This window comes from Hyperoodon ampullatus (assembly GCF_949752795.1).
Source record: "Hyperoodon ampullatus genome assembly, chromosome: 1".
In the NCBI taxonomy this organism is placed as follows: Eukaryota; Metazoa; Chordata; class Mammalia; order Artiodactyla; family Ziphiidae; genus Hyperoodon; species Hyperoodon ampullatus.
The window spans coordinates 146,426,576-146,445,008 of record NC_136914.1 but is presented as its reverse complement, the minus strand read 5'-3'; the positions used below and the strand labels follow the sequence as shown (position 1 = coordinate 146,445,008).

Sequence of the window (18,433 nt, the reverse complement as noted above, 5' to 3'; positions counted from 1 at the left end):
AAGACTGAGCTAAACTCTGGGAATATGTCTAAAGTTTCCACAAAACATTTAGCAAGACTTTTAAGAACCTTCTCATCTTCCTACTTAAAAGTATATTTTACTTACCCATTTAGTTCCAACTTGAAGTTTGTGTTATTACCTTATTAGTCTTTTAAAGACCTGCAACTTACTTTTGCTTCCTCTTTACTACTTAAAAATTCTACTTGTTTCCTCCTTCTACAATATAGTATCAGTGTAAAAAGCTATTATCCTCTAAATGGTTACACTTTAGAAATATAAAGTCCTGAGTTTTGTGTGGATGGTCCATCCTTTTTTCTCAGCTCACTCTATCTAGCCCCTTAGCTTTAAGAAATGGATATAAAAAATTCCCTTCCAAGATAGCAGAGCAAGGACAGAGAAATACATTCTTGTCTGATGTAGTTTTCTGTTCTCAACACATTTCCTCCCCACCCTACGACAGAGTAAAGAGATGTTGATTTTAAAAAGCAGAATCATCCAATTATCTTGTACCTATTTTACACTCTTTAGCTCTTGGCTAACAGATTTCTTGATGCTCCAGTCTCAATGACAAAATGCCTACAAAAGCTTTTGTCTAAGGTCAAAACGTCTGGACTGCAGCCAGGCACATTCACTTGAATATAACTGTTGGGAGCCTCTTGAGGGTCACTGGGGTCTAATACATAGTGCTACCAGTATAACTTAGTGAATTTATTTTAAGCATTCATTCATCTACTCAACAAATATGGTGGTGACTACTGTGTACCAAGGAGTGATAAAAACTGGGAGAAAGGCTACCCGGAAGGAGCTCAAGAATCAAGAATGGGTGATACATAAACATATATTTACAGCACACGTATGATCACTTTGATGATATAGGCGCCCACAGATTGTTAAGAGCACAGAAGGGAGACCAAATATGCATAAAAGAGAAAGTTTCTCAGAAATGATGACATTTGAGTTTTTATTTGTCTTTAATAAATGGTGTGATAGAAGAAAGAGTTAAATTTTTAAATCTTCATTTTAAGGAAGAGATTAAAACAGATAAAGAGACTGTTATGCAAACCTTCTCAGATAATTATACAGTATTAAAAGAAGCATGTATTGATGTGCTGTTTGTACCTGGAGCCGTGTGAGTCAATGCACTATAAGCAAGACGATTTTCAACCAATACAACACTGTTCACGTAGTTCAATAACTGTTCTCCATTTCGAGAATTTCTATTTGATTCTTTTCTCAAACCCGGCTCCTCCTCCTCCTTCCCCTCTTCCTCTTTCTTTTTTTCCTTTAATTACTAGTGCCAGCTGTCCTTCATCTCTTAGAACATACTGAGTTTTGAGTGTAAGTTCACCCATAGCAGGGACTGTTTTCCATGGGAGCCCCATGTCCCCTGAGTCATGAAGTGTCAGGCATAGCGACTTGCTGCTTGTCTGGCACAGCACTGGTGGCATGAACTTGAACTCCATACCCTGTGGGGCACAAGCCCTGCTCTCATGGCTCATTGGTGTCTCTTCTTTGTCTCGCAGCTGCAGGCAGAGGCAAGCTTTCCTCGTTGCTGAAAAGTTTTCCAGGCCTGGTTCCATGGATGGAAACTTCACAGACCTAGGCTTCCCCTGGGAGTTTAGTTTCCCCTCCCTGCCCTCACCGTGCCTGTGGAGGGGACGCATCACCCCTGCCTGCAGATGTTACCCACAGGCATTCACCCTACCATCCTGAATCTCACATCTCTGAAGCCCATCTGGACTCTGGTCATTCACGCTGCTTACCTTGGGTTCCCCTCTTTGTTTCTGATACCTGGGGATTTCCCTTTCTTGAGCTCATCTGTAATTTTAAAAATCGCCTTTGGTGAAACTTTATTCTCTACTTGTTTGCAGAATGGGGAGGTGGGTGGTGTTCTGCACCTGTTCAGTCTGGCAAACTGATCAGAAGTCTTGTTCACAGGCTTTAAACCCTACTTTGTACCCCCTGAACACCAGCTCTTTACTATATTTAATTTTGTTCCCCTAACATTAGAGCAAGATAGTAATCATTAGGCAACTTCATGGAATGAAGAATTTTTCATCCTTTTCGGTGACCAATTATTTCTCTGACTAGTAACTTTATAGATTTAGATATCAGAGGTTAATTTGTTTAAGGGATGATTATTTAAATATAATTAATTATTTTTTTAAAAAACAGGCAAGGGACTATTAGATCAGGAAAATATATATGGTACTCACAAGTGCCTCAATACTTAGCTGGATGACATTTTAAAAATACCACTGATAAAAACAACAGATAAAAATCAGAGAAAAGGTATAGTGTTTTCCAAGGTAACACAAGACAGTAAAAGACAAAAAGACTTTGATTCTCCAAATTTCAAGGAGCCTAGCAAAGATTGCACCCCCTGGCCTCCTTGTGTTGATAAAAAGTCTTTCCTCCTTCTACCATCTATTGCTCCTTTAAACAAACTAATTTTCTTCAAGACAAGGTTTTTTTGGTTTTTACTTTTTTGCGGTATGTGGGCCTCTCACTGTTGTGGCCTCTCCCGTTGCGGAGCACAGGCTCCGGACGCGCAGGCTCAGCGGCCATGGCTCACGGGGCTCAGCCGCTCCGCGGCATGTGGGATCCTCTCGGACCAGGGCACGAACCCACGTCCCCTGCATCGGCAGGCAGACTCTCAACCACTGCACCACCAGGGAAGCCCAAGACAATGTTTTTAAATGTCAGTTTTCAAGGACAGCTTTTATGGCAAGAATTTGTCAGACCTCATATCTGAGAGGCAAAGCCCCTAAAAATTTTAGCTTCCATATCAGAAGCCCAATCACTTCTGCCTACCTGCTATCTACCTTCAGTGCTCTCAAACACCAATACTTTATGCTATTTTTTTTTTTTAAGCACAAAGAAGCTTCTCTGTTTTCTATTTCACTGGCACTTTTCAGAGCATAAATGAATATTATGTCCTCACAGGGTCAAGTGTTCTTTTGGGAATGCAAAGGGCAAGACTTGACTCTCGCTGGGTGATCAGTGAGGAATGTGACAGCTGGTCGCTTCAGGGACAAGTGATCACTGCCAGAGCGAGCAATTTCTTCTTCAATCAGCAGCTGCCCCGACCCTTACTGAGGCCATACATCAATCCCTACTATACATCTCCCTGTTCCTAGTTCCAGGGGATGCTCAGCATGGAGGCTAAAAGCCAGGGAGAAAAGCAACAAACTCTACAAATCTTAGCTATCCCTCTGTCCCACCTGCAGAATGTCTCTATTATAATGACAGGATTCTAGACCGTCTGTAACCTGAGCTGAAAACCTTACTTCACCAGGAAAACAAGAACTTAACGTAGACAGGAGCCAGTGGAGAATTCTTCCCAGTGCTCTTTTCAAACTTTCTCTTGACTCGGTCATTCATTCAGCAACAAATATTTATTCAACAAATAATTAATATGCACCTTTAATATACCAGTCACTGTTCTAGACAATGAAGATGACTCAGTAGTGAACAAGACAGACACAAATCCCTGTACTCATGGAGCTGACATTCTAGTCAGAGTGTTAGGCTTGGAAGGGAATCCCACCCCCATCCTCTTGCCCACCCCTGTTTTACAGGTAAAATGAAACTGAGAGGGTTGACATGACCAATCGAGGCTTTTCCACCTCTCTTCCAAATCCTAGGCAATCAGCAAATTATGGTCATATTCCATGTGGTAGGCAAAAGAATGGCCTCCAAAGATGTCCTCATCCTAATCCCTGGAACCTATGACTATGCTGCCTTAAATGACAAAAGGGACTTTGCAGATGTGATTAAGTTAAGGACCTGGAGACAGGGAGATTATCCTGAATCATCTGGGTGGGCCCAACGCAATCACAAGAATCCTTATGATGGAAAGTGGGAGGCAGGAGAGTCAGAAAGATTTTAAGATGCAGCTGCAGGGTTTTTTGGGATTTTTTTTAAAGATCTTTTTTGTTATTTTGATGTCGACCATTTTTAGAGTCTTTATTGAACTTGTTACAATATTGCTTCTGTTTTATGTTTTTTTGACCTCGAGGCATGTGGGATCATAGTTCCCCGACCAGGGATCGAACTGAACCTATACCCCCTGCATTCAAAGCGTGGAGTCTTAACCACTGGACGGCCAGGGAAGTCCCATGGCTGCAGGTTATGAAGATAGAAAGGGGCCACAAGCTATGTGATGTGGGCAGCCCGTGGAAGCAGAAAAAGGCAAGAGAATAGATTCTTCTCTAGAGATTACACATAGAAACACAGCCCTGCTGACCCTTTGTATCAGCCCAGTGAGAACTATTTTGGACTCTGACCTCCAAAACTATAAGATAATACATTTGTGTTGCTTTAAGCCACTAAATTTCCAGTAGTTTTTTGCAGCAGCAATAAGAAACTAACATGTTCCATTAGAATTACTCATACATGCTCCCATTCCTTGTTCAGTCTTCCTGACCCCACATTATATCTTGTGTTTCACCATCTAAATCCTCACTTTCTTTGAAAGCCCTGGCATCTCATTGCTAATTATTTTCTTGCCTCAGTCCATCTATGACACTTAAGTCCAAATTTCCCTTCCTGGAACACTACTTTGCACATACAAGTCATCTGATTACTCAAAGCTTTTAATAGTTCCATGCATCCATCTATAGGACAAAAATTGAAGACTCTGATTCCATATGCTCAACTTGAACTAAAATCACTTACATGGGTCTTTGAAGTAGAATGCTACAAAGACCTTTGCTCACGTCATTCCTTGAAATATTACCTTCTAGTTTCTCGGCTGAGACTGTCTCCAAAAAGCTTCCCTTCAAAGCCCTCTGAAATTCTGTGTTGCAGCTGAGGGTGCTATAATCTGACAATGAGGTATGCTCATTTTTAACCTCATTTTCTCTGTTCACATCCAACTCAATTGTTTCCTAAGGACATGATTTATATCTTATATCTTAAGGACGCATCAGACTCTGAATGTACTTAATGCTTCACAGATATTTGTTCTTCATAATAATGGGAGAAGTGTCAGATATCAAAGTTTTATTTAGGTGATGTACTTACTGGAAAATTCACATCTGAATAATAGTCAATAAAAATTGCCCATTTTGATGTGCTTGGTGAGGCCTGCATTAAGGGAGGGCTCTGGGATGTACGGAGTGCATTAAGGACAGGTTTGGCTCAGGCTTTCAGAGGGGTTGTCTTGGACAGGCCTGGCCCCTCCTCTCACGGTCGCCCGGACCTGAGCCCCCACCTTCAGTGAGGTCGTAGATTTCTTTGGTCTGGGCCGGAGTGGTCACCCTGCTTGTTGATCTAGGAGGAAGTGAAATGGGCCGGAGAATGCTGTTCTCTAAGACAGCTTCCTGATCTGTATGCATTAGATTATACTCCATTTAAAGTTGTTACAAAGGGCAGAGTCAAGATGGCGGACTAGGAGGATGTAGAATTCGTGTCTCCGCACAACTAGAGCACCTACCAGGCACTGGTGGGGGACCATGGACACCTAAGGGGACAGGAGGAACCCCCAGCAACTGGTTTGCAGGATCTTAGTTCCCAGGCTGGAGGTCAGTCCTGAGCTCCTGTACTGGGAGCTCTGAGTCCAAACTGCTGGACTAACAGAGAACCTCAGACCCCAGGGAATATCAGTCAGACTGAGGCCGCCCAGAGGTCCTAATCTCAGCACCTAGACCCAGCTCTATCTAACTGCCTGCAAACTCCAGCGCTGGAAACCCAAGGCCAAACAACCAGTAAGGCAGGAATATAGCCCCACCCATCAAAAAAAAAAAAAAAAAAAAAAGAAACGACAAAAAAGTATGTTACAGACGAAGGAGTAAGGTCAAACCTTACATGACCAAATAAATGAAGACGAAATAGGCAACCTACCTGAAAAAGAATTCAGGGTAATGATCGTAAAGATGATCCAAAATCTCAGAAACAGAACGAACAAAATACAAGAAACATTTAACAAGGATCTAGAAGAACTAAAGAGCAAACAAACAGTGATGCATACACAATAAATGAACTTAAAAATATTCTAGAAGGAATCAATAGCGGAATAACTGAGGCAGAAGAACGGATAAGTGATCTGGAAGATAAAATGGTGGAAATAACTGCCAGGGAGCAGAATAAAGAAAAAAGAATGAAAAGAATTGAGGACAGTCTCAGAGACCTCTAGGACAACATTAAATTCAGGAAAATTCGAATTATAGGGGTCCCAGAAAAAGAAGAGGAAAAAAAAGGGACTGAGAAAATATTTGAAGAGATTATAGTCGCTCTGACATGGGAAAGAAAAGAGTCAATCAAGTCCAGGAAGCGCAGAGAGTCCCATACAGGATAAAACCAAAGAGAAACACGCCAAGACACATATAAATCAAACTATCAAAAAGTAAATACAGAGAAAGAAAAAATATTAAGAGCAGCAAGGGAAAACAACAAATAATATACAAGGGAATCCCCATAAGGTTAACAGCTGATCTTTCAGCAGAAATTCTGCAAGCCAGAAGGGAGTGGCAGGACACATTTAAAGTGATGAAGGGAAAAATCTACAATCAAGATTACTCTACCCAGCAAGGATCTCATTCAGATTCGACAGAGAAATTAAAACCTTTACACACAAGCAAAAGTTAAGAGAATTCAGCACCACCAAATCAGCTTTACAGCAAATGCTAAAGGAACTTCTCTAGGCAGGAAACACGAGAAGGAAAAGACCTACAATAACAAACCCAAAACAATTAAGAAAATGGGAATAGGAACATACATATCGAAAACTACCTTAAATGTAAATGGATTAAATGCTCCAACCAAAAGACATAGACTGGCTGAATTGATACAAAAACAAGACCCGTATATATGCTGTCTACAAGAGACGCACTTCAGACCTAGGGACACATACAGACTAAAAGTGAGGGGATGAAAAAAGATATTCCATGCAAATGGAAATCAAAAGAAAGCTGGAGTAGCAAGTCTCATATCAGACAAAACAGACTTTAAAATATAGACTATTACAAGAGACAAAGAAGGCCACTACATAATGATCAAGGGATCAATCCAAGAAGAAGATATAACTATTGTAAATATTTATGCACCCAGAATAGGAGCACCTCAATACATAAGGCAAATACTAACAGCCATAAAAGGGGAAATTGACAGTAACACAATCATAGTAGGGGACTTTAACACCCCACTTTCACCAATGGACAGATCATCCAAAATGAAAATAAATAAGGAAACATAAGCTTTAAATGACACATTAAACAACATGGACTTAATTGATATTTATAGGACATTCCATCCAAAAACAACAGAATACACTTTCTCATGAAGTGCTCATGGAACATTCTCCAGGATAGACCATATCTTGGGTCACAAATCAAGCCTTGGTAAATTTAAGAAAATTGAAATCATATTGAGTACCTTTTCTGACCACAACACTATGAGACTAGATATCAATTACAGGAAAAAAGCTGTACAAAATACAAACACATGGATGCTAAAGAATACACTACTAAATAACCAAGAGATCACTGAAGAAATCAAAGAGGAAATCAAAAAGTACCTAGAAAAAAATGACAATGAAAACACGATGACACAAAACCTATGTGACGCAGCAAAAGCAGTTCTAAGAGGGAAGTTTATAGCAATACAATCTTACCTCAAGAAACAAGAAAAATCTCAAATAAACAACCTAACCTTACACCTAAAGCAATTAGAGAAAGAAGAACCAAAAAAACCCCAATGTTAGCAGAAGGAAAGAAATCATAAAGATCAGATCAGAAATAAATGAAATAAATAAATGAAAAAGAAATGAAGGAAACAGTAGCAAAGATCAATAAAACTAAAATCTGGTTCTTTGAGAAGATAAACAAAATTGATAAACCATTAGCCAGACGCATCAAGAAAAAAAGGGAGAAGACTCAAATCAACAGAATTAGAAATGAAAAAGGAGAAGTAACAACTGACACTGCAGAAATACAAAGGCTCATGAGAGATTACTACAAGCAACTATATATCAATAAAATGGACAACCTGGAAGAAATGGACAAATTCTTAGAAAAGTACAACCTGCCGAGACTGAACCAGGAAGAAATAGAAAATATAAACAGACCAATCACAAGCACTGAAATTGAAACTGTGATTAAAAATCTTCCAACAGACAAAAGCTCAGGACCAGATGGCTTCACAGGCGAATTCTATCAAACATTTAGAGAAGAGCTAACACCTATCCTTCTCAAACTCTTCCAAATATAGCAGGGGGAGGAACACTCCCAAATTCATTCTATGAGGCCACCATCACCCTGATACCAAAACCAGACAAAGATGTCACAAAGAAAGAAAACTACAGGCCAATATCACTGATGAACATAGATGTAAAAATCCTCAACAAAATACTAGCAAATAGAATCCAACAGCACATTAAAAGGGTCATAAACCATGATCAAGTGGGGTTTTTCCCAGGAATGCAAGGATTCTTCAATATATGCAAATCAATCAACGTGATACTCCATATTAACACACTGAAGGAGAAAAACCATATGATAATCTCAATAGATGTAGAAAAACATTTTGACAAAATTCAACACCCATTTATGATAAAAACGCTCCAGAAAGTAGGCATAGAGGGAACCTACCTCAATATAATAAAGGCCATATCTGACAAGCCCACAGCCAACATTGTTCTCAATCGTGAAAAACTGAAACCATTTCCTCTAAGATCAGGAACAACACAAGGTTGCCCACTCTCACCACTATTATTCAACATAGTTTTGGAAGTTTTAGCCACAGCAATCAGAGAAGAAAAAGAAATAAAAGGAATCCAAATCGGAAAAGAAGAAGTAAAACTGTGACTGTTTGCAGATGACATGATACTGTACATAGAGAATCCTAAAGATGCTACCAGAAAACTACTAGAGCTACTGAATAAATTTGGTAGAGTAGCAGGACACAAAATTAATGTACAGAAATCTATTGACTTCCTATACACTAATGATGAAAAATCTGAAAGAGAAATAGGGAAACACTCTCATTTAGCACTGCAGCAAAAAGAATAAAATACCTAGGAATAAACCTACCTGAGGAGACAAAAAACCTGTATGCCTGTATTCAGAAAACTATAAGACACTGATGAAAGAAATTAAAGATGATACAAACAGATGGAGAGATGTACCGTGTTCTTGGATTAGAAGAATCAACATTGTGAAAATGACTATACTACCCAAAGCAATCTATAGATTCAGTGCAATCCCTATCAAATTACCAATGGCACTTTTCACAGAAGTAGGACAAAAAATTTCACAATTTCTATGGAAACACAGAAGACCCCGAATAGCCAAAGCAACCTTGAGAAAGAAAAATGGAGCTGGAGGAATCAGGCTCCCTGACTTCAGACTATACCACTAAGCTACCGTAATCAAGACAGTATGATACTGGCACAAAACCAGAAATATAGATTGATGGAACAGGATACAAAGCCCAGAGAGAAACCCACGCACATATGGTCACCTTTATCTTTGATAAAGGAGGCAAGAATATGCAATGGAGAAAAGACAGCCTCTTCAATAAGTGGTGCTGGGAAAACTTGACAGTTACATGTGAAAGAATGAAATTAGAACACTTCCTAACACCATACAGAAAAATAAACTCAAAATGGATTAAAGACCTAAATATAAGGCCAGACACTATAAAACTCTTAGAGGAAAACATAGGCAGGACACTCTATGACATAAATCACAGCAAGATCCTTTTTGACCCACCTCCCAGAGAAATGGAAATTAAAACAAAAATAAACAAATGGGACCTAATGAAACTTAAAAGCTTTTGCATAGCAAAGGAAACCATAAACAAGACGAAAAGACAACCCTCAGAATGGGAGAAAATATTTGCAAATGAAGCAACTGACAAAGGATTAATCTCCAAAATATACAAACAGCACATGCAGCTCAATATTACAAAAACAAACAACCCAATCCAAAAATGGGTAGAAGACCTAAATAGACATTTCTCCAAAGAAAATATACAGATTGCCAACAAACACATGAAAGGATGCTCAACATCACTAATCATTAGAGAAATGAAAATCAAAACCACTCTGAGGTATCACGTTATACCGGTCAGAATGGCCATCATCAAAATATCTACAAACAGTAAATGTTGGAGAGGGTGTGGATAAAAGGGAGCCCTCTTGCACTGTTGGTGGGAATGTAAATTGATACAGCCACTATAGAGGACAGTATGGAAGTTCCTTTAAAAACTAAAAATAGAACTACCATACGACCCAGCAATCTCACTACTGGGCATGTACCCTGAGAAACCCATAATTCAAAAAGAGTTATGTACCACAATGTTCATTGAAGCACTATTTACAATAGCCAGGACACTGAAGCAACCTAAGTGTCCAACGACAGATGAATGGATAAAGAAGATGTGGCACATATATACAACAGAATATTATTTTGCCATAAAAGGTAACAAAATTGAGTTATTTGTAGTGAGATGGATGGACCTAGAGTCTGTCATACAGAGTTAAGTAAGTCAGGAAGAGAAAAACAAATACCGTATGCTAACACATATATATATGGAATCTAAAAAAAAAATGCTTCTAAAGAACCTAGGGGCCGGACAGGAATAAAGACACAGACGTAGAGAATGGACTTGAGGACATCAGGAGGGGGAAGGGTAAGCTGGGACGAAGTGAGAGAGTAGCACTGACATATACACACTACGAAATGTAAAATAGATAGCTAGTGGGAAATAGCTGCATAGCACAGGGAGATCAGCTCTGTGCTTTGTGACCACCTAGAGGGGTGAGATAGGGAGCCTGGGAGGGAGATGCAAGAGGGAGGGGATATGGGGATATATGTATACATATAGCTGATTCACTTTGTTATATACCAGAAACTAACACAACACTGTAAAGCAATTATACTCCAATAAAGATGTTAAAGAAAAATTTTTGCCCATTTTTTTCTCTGCTCTTTGCTTGACATTAAGAGATCTGTCCACATACAAAAACTTCATGTGTGAGTAAGAAATACATACTCTTAATAAGCCTTTACTTATGGAGTTGAAACTTATAGCCTAAAACCGCTTTGGGAGAGTGGGAAAGAAAAGCTTGAGATTGTTAGTTTTAATTTTTAATTTAAAAAATACAGTAAGTATCCATGTCCTTGTCATCTAGAACAGTGGTAAAATGGGGCTTGTTAAAACACAGCTTGCTGGATCCCACCCCCAGAGTTTCAGAGTCAGAGATCTGGGTTGGTGCCTGAGAACTTGTTTTACTAAAAGTTCTCAGGTCATGCCAAATGCTGCTGGTGTAGGGACAAAAAACACTTTGAGAGCCATTGATATAGAACTACTAAGCATTAATATTTGTTAATGTTTCCTCTTTTTTTAAGTTAAATTAAGATAACAACAAACTGGACTTTTTCCTTCCCAGTCTCATTGTATTCCATGCCAAATTTTGCTCATTTGATCCCCAAATGTTTGGGTTGTTTGCAATTTTTTGCTATTACAAATAATCCACATTGAACATCTCTGTATAGGTCTCCTTGTGCACATGTGCGAGAGCTTCTTTGATGAAATCTTCAAAGGGTTACAGAAATTTATATTTATCAGCAATGTATAAGGGTTCTTGCTAACCTCATGTCCTAACCAACCCCTAGTATTATGAGGCTAAATTTTTAACCTCTGTCTATCTGTTGGGTATAAAAATGTATCTCATTATTGCTTTAATTTGCATTTTCCTGATTACTAGAGAGCTTTTTAATTATTATTGCTTTTTAGTTATTATTGGCTACATTGGTCTCTTCTTCTGTGTTGCCTATGTGTACCTTTGCCAATTTTGACCTTTTTGTTGTTTTGGGTTGTCTGGCTTTCATTAATGAATTTGAGAACCAAGGTTTGATATTTCTTTAAATGGTAAGACTGACTTTACTTGGTTGGGACTCATTTTATCCCTTTGTATGTACAGGCACTGCTACACCTATTTCTCGCAGGAGTATGTTTATCGATCTTCCAGGATTGGAAGACAAGACAGGAACGTGTATAGAAGTGGATGACTTTAGTTTATTCTCACAGCCTGTGTGTTCCGGAAGAGGGAGCCAAGGTGAAGGGAAGCTTCTAGGAAGTTGAAAGATATAAAGAGCAGTGCCCTGAAGATAACTGGCATCAGAAATACATGACTGATGGTCAACGGCCCTAATATAGTTCATTAATAAACTTATTCACAGCCAAAAAGAAAAAAAAAAAAAAGAAAGTAAGAAAGAAAAAAAACCTTATAATGCCAAAAAGTTTGCCACTTAAAAAAAGGAAAAGGGAGGGCCTGTTACGTAACAGGCACTTTGTCTGTTAATCCATCTAACCTTTGTCACAACCCTTTCAGGTAGATATTATTATTCCCATTTTATCACAAGGGCAGCTGATGTTCAGAAAAGTTAAATAGGTAGTGCAAGAATGTGCAGACCCAGATGCTCTCCAGGTCTGATCCCAAAGCTTGTGTTCTTCCTGCTACTCCCCCGCAGGGGAAAGTGAAACCAGCACTAGTGTATATAAAATACAGGTTCATAAGCACTATTGTTTACACTAGAGGAATCATGAAGACCACTGGTTTTCCAGTACATCCAAGACTGTCTTCAGACCGCATACATACGCTTATCTTTTTAAAGCATGCTTTCATCAAAGGGAATGGAACAATTTCAAAACTATAACTTTAAGAAACAAAGACAGCGCTTCCCGGGTGGTGCAGTGGTTGAGAGGCCACCTGCCAATGCAGGGGACACGGGTTCAAGCCCTGGTCCAGGAAGATCCCACATGCCACAGAGCAACTAAGCCCGTGTGCCACAACTACTGAGCCTGCGCTCTAGAGCCCACAAGCCACAACTACTGAAGTCCACGTGCCTAGAGCCTATGCACCACAACGAAGAGTAGCCCCCGCTCACTGCAACTAGAGGAAGCCCATGCGCAGCGACGAAGACTCAACTCAGCCAAAAATAAATAAATAAAATAATTTTTTTTTAAAAAAGAAAGAAACAAAGACAAATCCAAAGTGGCTGCTAAAAGTTCCGCTTTCTTTGACTTCGATTATAAACCTTAAAGCCACATTTTTAGAGCCAAGAACTACTTACGTAACATAAAGAATCCTATGTTTCAGGGGAAAACAAGTAATAATGCAGTTTCAAAAATAAGCAGATAGGGCTTCCCTGGTGGCACAGTGGTTGAGAATCTGCCTGCCAATGCAGGGGACACGGGTTCGAGCCCTGGTCTGGGAGGATCCCACATGCTGCAGAGCAACTGGGCCCGTGAGCCACAATTACTGAGCCTGTGCGTCTGGAGCCTGTGCTCCACAACAAGAGAGGCCGCGATAGTGAGAGGCCCGCGTACCGCGACGAAGAGTGGCCCCGGCTCGCCGCAACTGGAGAAAGTCCTTGCACAGAAACGAAGGCCCAACACAGCAAAAATAAATTAATTAATTAATAAACTCCTACCCCCAACATCTTCTTTAAAAAAAAAAAAAAAAAAAAAAAAGCAGATTATTCAAGAAAAAAGCAGAATTAGTCTATGATGATAAAAATCAGAACTGTGTTGTCCATGGGTTGTGGGCATTGACAGAGGTGATGAAAGTGTTCTCTGTCTTGACTGGGGTGTTATACAGATGAATAAACATTTGTCAAACTCATCAAACTGTACATGAAGATCTGCATATTTCATTGTATGTAAACTTTAATTTGGTTTTCAAAAAGTATTTGAAAGTCTTAAAAGTAAATTTGTAATTGCTGATGATATTTGAAAGTGGTGGTCCACGTACTGAGTTCTCAGCTGTCCTGGAGCATGCTGAGGTCCTGACCATCTGCTCTGTGCTATCAGGCAGGACGGATGCTCCCCAGATGGCGCCAGGACAAATCCACCGCTGGGGGTCAGTAGCTATCCTGCCCTGGGAAAGTCCAGTGGGAGAGGTGCCAACCTGAGACTGCATTCCTTCCAGACAAGGGGATGCTGGGAATAATTCTTAATCCTAACGTTTATTCTTATCCCTTTGTGCGTGCGCATGCACACACACACACACACACACACACACACAATTTCCTCTTCCTTGCCAAATACCAAACTCTGCCACACCAGCTTTTAAGCAATGAGGTGTAAAGGTCTTAGAACCACAGGGACCTGCTGCCTTCTAATCAGACCTTTCTGTCCATTGGGATACAGAGATTCAGGCCTGAGACAGAGCAGCACATGACCATTGTGAGTAGAGTCTCCTTCTATGCCCTTTAAAAACTGCAGAGACACAAAGGGTACATAGCAGAAAGGAGCCTGCTGTCTTTCCCATGGCAGGGTACGCTCAGTGTTTACCGTTTTTATTTAACTTTCCATTCCTCTGTTCGTCTGGCCTTGCAACACTCCAAAGGGGGGGGAACAGCCATTTTCTGAACCTCCACTAGGTGGCGAGCTCTGTGGTGGACACTGTCACGTTCCTTGTCTCACTATGACCACCGTCAAACCCCCCACTGTGTGTCTGTACCTCACGCTGAAACTTCACAGACAAGTCACCTTAAGCACAGATTGGTGAAGAAAGTTGCTCAAGGAATCACTGATCTTAAACCAGCACTCAAGACAGTTGTTTTGCTAGAGTCAGAACTCTTTCTTTCAAACTCTATCTCTCTGCTTAATTGGGAATAAGTCCAAAATAACAATAAAAAAATTGTGTCCTCAATATATACTGTACAAACTGCACTTTGTATCAGAATAATTCTATCACTGTTATGCCCACCACTACACATGACATTGCCAAAAATGACTTCAGAGCCTTGGATCTATTTAATAACTATGATTTATTTGCAGGGTGGTGTCCTGCGTTCCGCCAGGTGCTGGCCTGCAAAGCACACCCTGGACAGTGTTGTTGGATTTGGACTCTGTTACCCAGGATTGAGTTTGTTCCAGTACTGCCTGCACTTACAACAGGTCCGTGCCTCTATACCCTGGCCAGGTGCTGTGCTAGTAAAGCTTCCTGATAATTACAGGGTAAAGGGGTGTGCTCATAAATGTGGGCCTAATACAAACAGAGGAGAAATAACACAGCAAAAGTGGCCAAAAGCAAGTTTCATGCATCAAAACACTGAATAGGCTGAATCTCACTTGCAAATTAAAGTTGGTATCAAAGGAACACCATCTCAATGGGAGTTGAACTAAATGTTCAGATCAGTGTTCTTGCCTCTACTGGACCATCTAACTGCATCATAGCCAGTTAGATATTCATATCATAGAAGCTAGATATTCCTAACATTTAACTTAAGAGATCCAGGGGGGAAATGTATGTGTGTTTACAATTTTTTTACACCCAACAAATCCTTCGTATAGAGAATATAACTTATAATATTTTACCACTAAGTGCTTTTTCCTCCAAATGGAAGATGAGCCTGAACAGATAATCACATATGAAAGCTCAGATGCAGACAGACACCAGTCTCACTAGCAAAACTCCTAGCTGTAGGTGTTACCAGCACAAAAAGACATGTCCTCCTCCACACAGCTATGCCAGATAATTTACAAAGCAATTAATTTGGAATCATTGTTGGGAACTCTAGATTTTATCATTCTATTATTCCAGTCCATAATTTGCATTTTCAAAAACTAAAACAGTAAAAAGAGTTGGTTGGTAGCTTTTCAGGTACAATCATTAATAAAGATGAAAGAAGGTAATTATTTCACAGTGAGAAAAACACAGTCTTAGAATAAAATGACATGAGTATCAATTCCAGCTCTGCTACTTAATAGATATGGAATATTAGGAAGTTTCCTTAACTTGATGAAGTCCATATTTTTTCATCTAAAATGGGGAGGATAACATCAATACAGAATAGTTATTACTGATCTCTAAGGGTCGGCAGGAAGATTCTAGTCCTACTACTATTTACTACATAGCCTTGATTAAATTTCTACCTGAAATCCCTTAATTTGTCAATGTACTTTGGTTTCCATGCTTCAAGACAGCAGAGAAACATTTTTGAAAAAGAAGTTCTCAGGTCAGCTAGCATTATTGCATACCACAGATGCAGTTGAAATGTCACCTCCTCTGTGAAGCATTCTTGTTTCACCTTGCTCTCATGGAGCCTACAGTCTAGGGAGGGGAAACAGAAATGAACCCGTAAGTTAATATGTAGTATGTCGAATGGTGATTAAGTGCTTAAGTGTCATGAAGAAAACAGCAGGGATAGAAATAATGGTAGACAGTCAGTAAGGATGGCCGAAGAGAGTCTTCCTGAGATGTCATTTGAGTAAAAACCTGAAGGAGGTGACAGACTGAGCCATGTGGAGAACTAGGCAAAGGGACTTCAGACAAGGAAACAGCAAGTGCAAAGGCCCTGGGGTGCAGAGAAAACAACAGTATGCTAGAGAGGATTAGCAGGGGGAGACAATAGGTGAGATCAGAGGGGCTTTGGGAGCCAGGTCATGGGGGACCTTTCTTAGAGAGTGAAGTGGAAATCCACTGCAGGGTTCTGAGCAGGGGAGGGATGAGATCTAGCATGTTTTCCTAAAATTTGTGTTGAGAATAGACTGAAGGGCGTTAAAGGCTTGAAGCAGGGACACTAGTTAGGGAGGCTACTATAATAATTCAGGTGCTCCATACTGATGGCTCCACACTGAAGCTCCAGTGTGGTAGAAGTACAGGTGGGGAGCAGTGATTGAAGGGAAAGTCAAGAGTGTTTCCTGATCAGCTGGATATCTACTGTGGGAGAAAGAAAGAAGGAATTTAGCCTGATTTTAGCCTTTAAGGAATTTAGCCTGAATAGCTGGGATGACAGTGAAGTTAAGTGTGGTGGGGATGAGTATAGAGCAGGTTTAGTGGGAAGGAAGTTTAGCAAGTCTGAGGTCCTGGAGAGCAAGTGAAGACAATCTGTCCTGGAGGAATGAGTGATCAACAATGCCACATGCTGCTGACCTGCCGGGTAAGGTGAGTACTGAGAAATGATCATAAGCTCCTGCCCTATGGATGCCATGCGACCCTGCCAAGAGTGGTTTCCACAGAGCGGTGAGGGTGAAGGCTTGGGTGGATTATGCTCTGGAGAGTGGGAGGAAATGGAAATGGCAAACGTGGACAACTCTTTCAAAGAGTTTAGCTCTGATGGTAATCAGAGAAATTGTGATCTCTGAAAGGAGATATGTAGTCCAATGAGCATTTGCTTTTGTTTCTAAGATGGGAGAAATAACAGCGTGATTGTATGCTGATAAACCAGTTTGGTAGAGAGGGGAATTTTGGTGACTCTGGTCACAGAGGGGAGAGCTGCTGAGCCGTGTCTTGGAGCAGATGAGATGGGATGAGATCTGGTGCACAAGTGTGAAACTGGCTTTTGCTATTTCACAGATGGTTAACATAAAAGGGAAACCAGAGGATGTAAACTCAGATGCAAGAGCAGGGGGAAAGAGAATGGGGAAGTTCTCTTGTGGAATTATTCCTGTAACTGCCTTACTTTTCACTGAAAGAGTAAGCAAGACCACCAGATGAAAGTGGAGATGGGGATACAACACTGAGACTTGAGGAGAGAGGAGAAAGGAACAGACAGTAAAACAACACCCCCCCCAAAAGAGCTAATGGTTTTGATCCCCACAAACCAATTCTCTCCGTTGCATGTTTTATTTTAGGGAATATCAAAATTCTCCCCACTAGAAAGTATTCTAGATTCTTCCTTCTACTTAACCCTCCATCAAATCAATCCCTCAACCACCTAAACAGAAGTGTAACAAATCCACTCCTAGTCTGGATTATGCAAAAGCCTCCCTACCAACTTCCCTGCTTCCAGACCCAGGACTTTCTCCGTGTATGAACAAATATGGAAATCAAAATCTAACAAGTGTCAAATTATGTGGCTCTGGTTAGAGATTAAACAAAGAAAACTCTTCACCCTTAACGCTATGGCCACACAGATCTTTAAATGACAGCAAATGTTTCTTGGCTTAAAAAAAAAAAAAAAATCCAGCACCTCCTTCGCATGGCAGTTTGAGGATGCTTCATGATCTTGCCTCAGCTTGGCTGCACAGCCTCGCCTCCAGTGCCAAGGTATTTACTAGACAGATTCCCTCCAATCTTGATCCATGAGGGAGGCAGAAAACAATGGTGCAGAGAAATAATAAGGATGCACCAGTGAGCATTTTCCATGGGCACTAAGAAGCAAAGTACCTAAGCTACACACAAACAGTGATTCATGAAGACCTGCATTTGCAACATAACATTTTAGAAGACTTTTAATACTTCGATGGTTTGCCGCAGCTCAAACAGCATCTTCCTCTTCTTCTCAGCCCTCCTCTTTTAATTCTACTTCCTCTTTTCCCTTTGATTCAAGCCAATCTGGCAGAGCACACACCCCAACTTGCCACCTTATTTAAACCTAGTCTGTGTTACCTCTGGTAGTTCATATTATTTTTAGTATATGAAAGGTTGAGAAGCACTAATTTTTAAGATATTATTTTTTTATTGAAGTATGGC

General features: G+C 40.3%; 1 protein-coding gene across 2 annotated transcripts in view; it reads right to left on the bottom strand.

Annotated features, from left to right (window-relative positions):
* The window catches only part of PDE5A (phosphodiesterase 5A), a gene marked incomplete at both ends in the record, with an annotated part of 133,999 nt that overhangs the window by 75,751 nt on the left and 39,815 nt on the right, over positions 1–18,433 (bottom strand). The window lies entirely within an intron of this gene.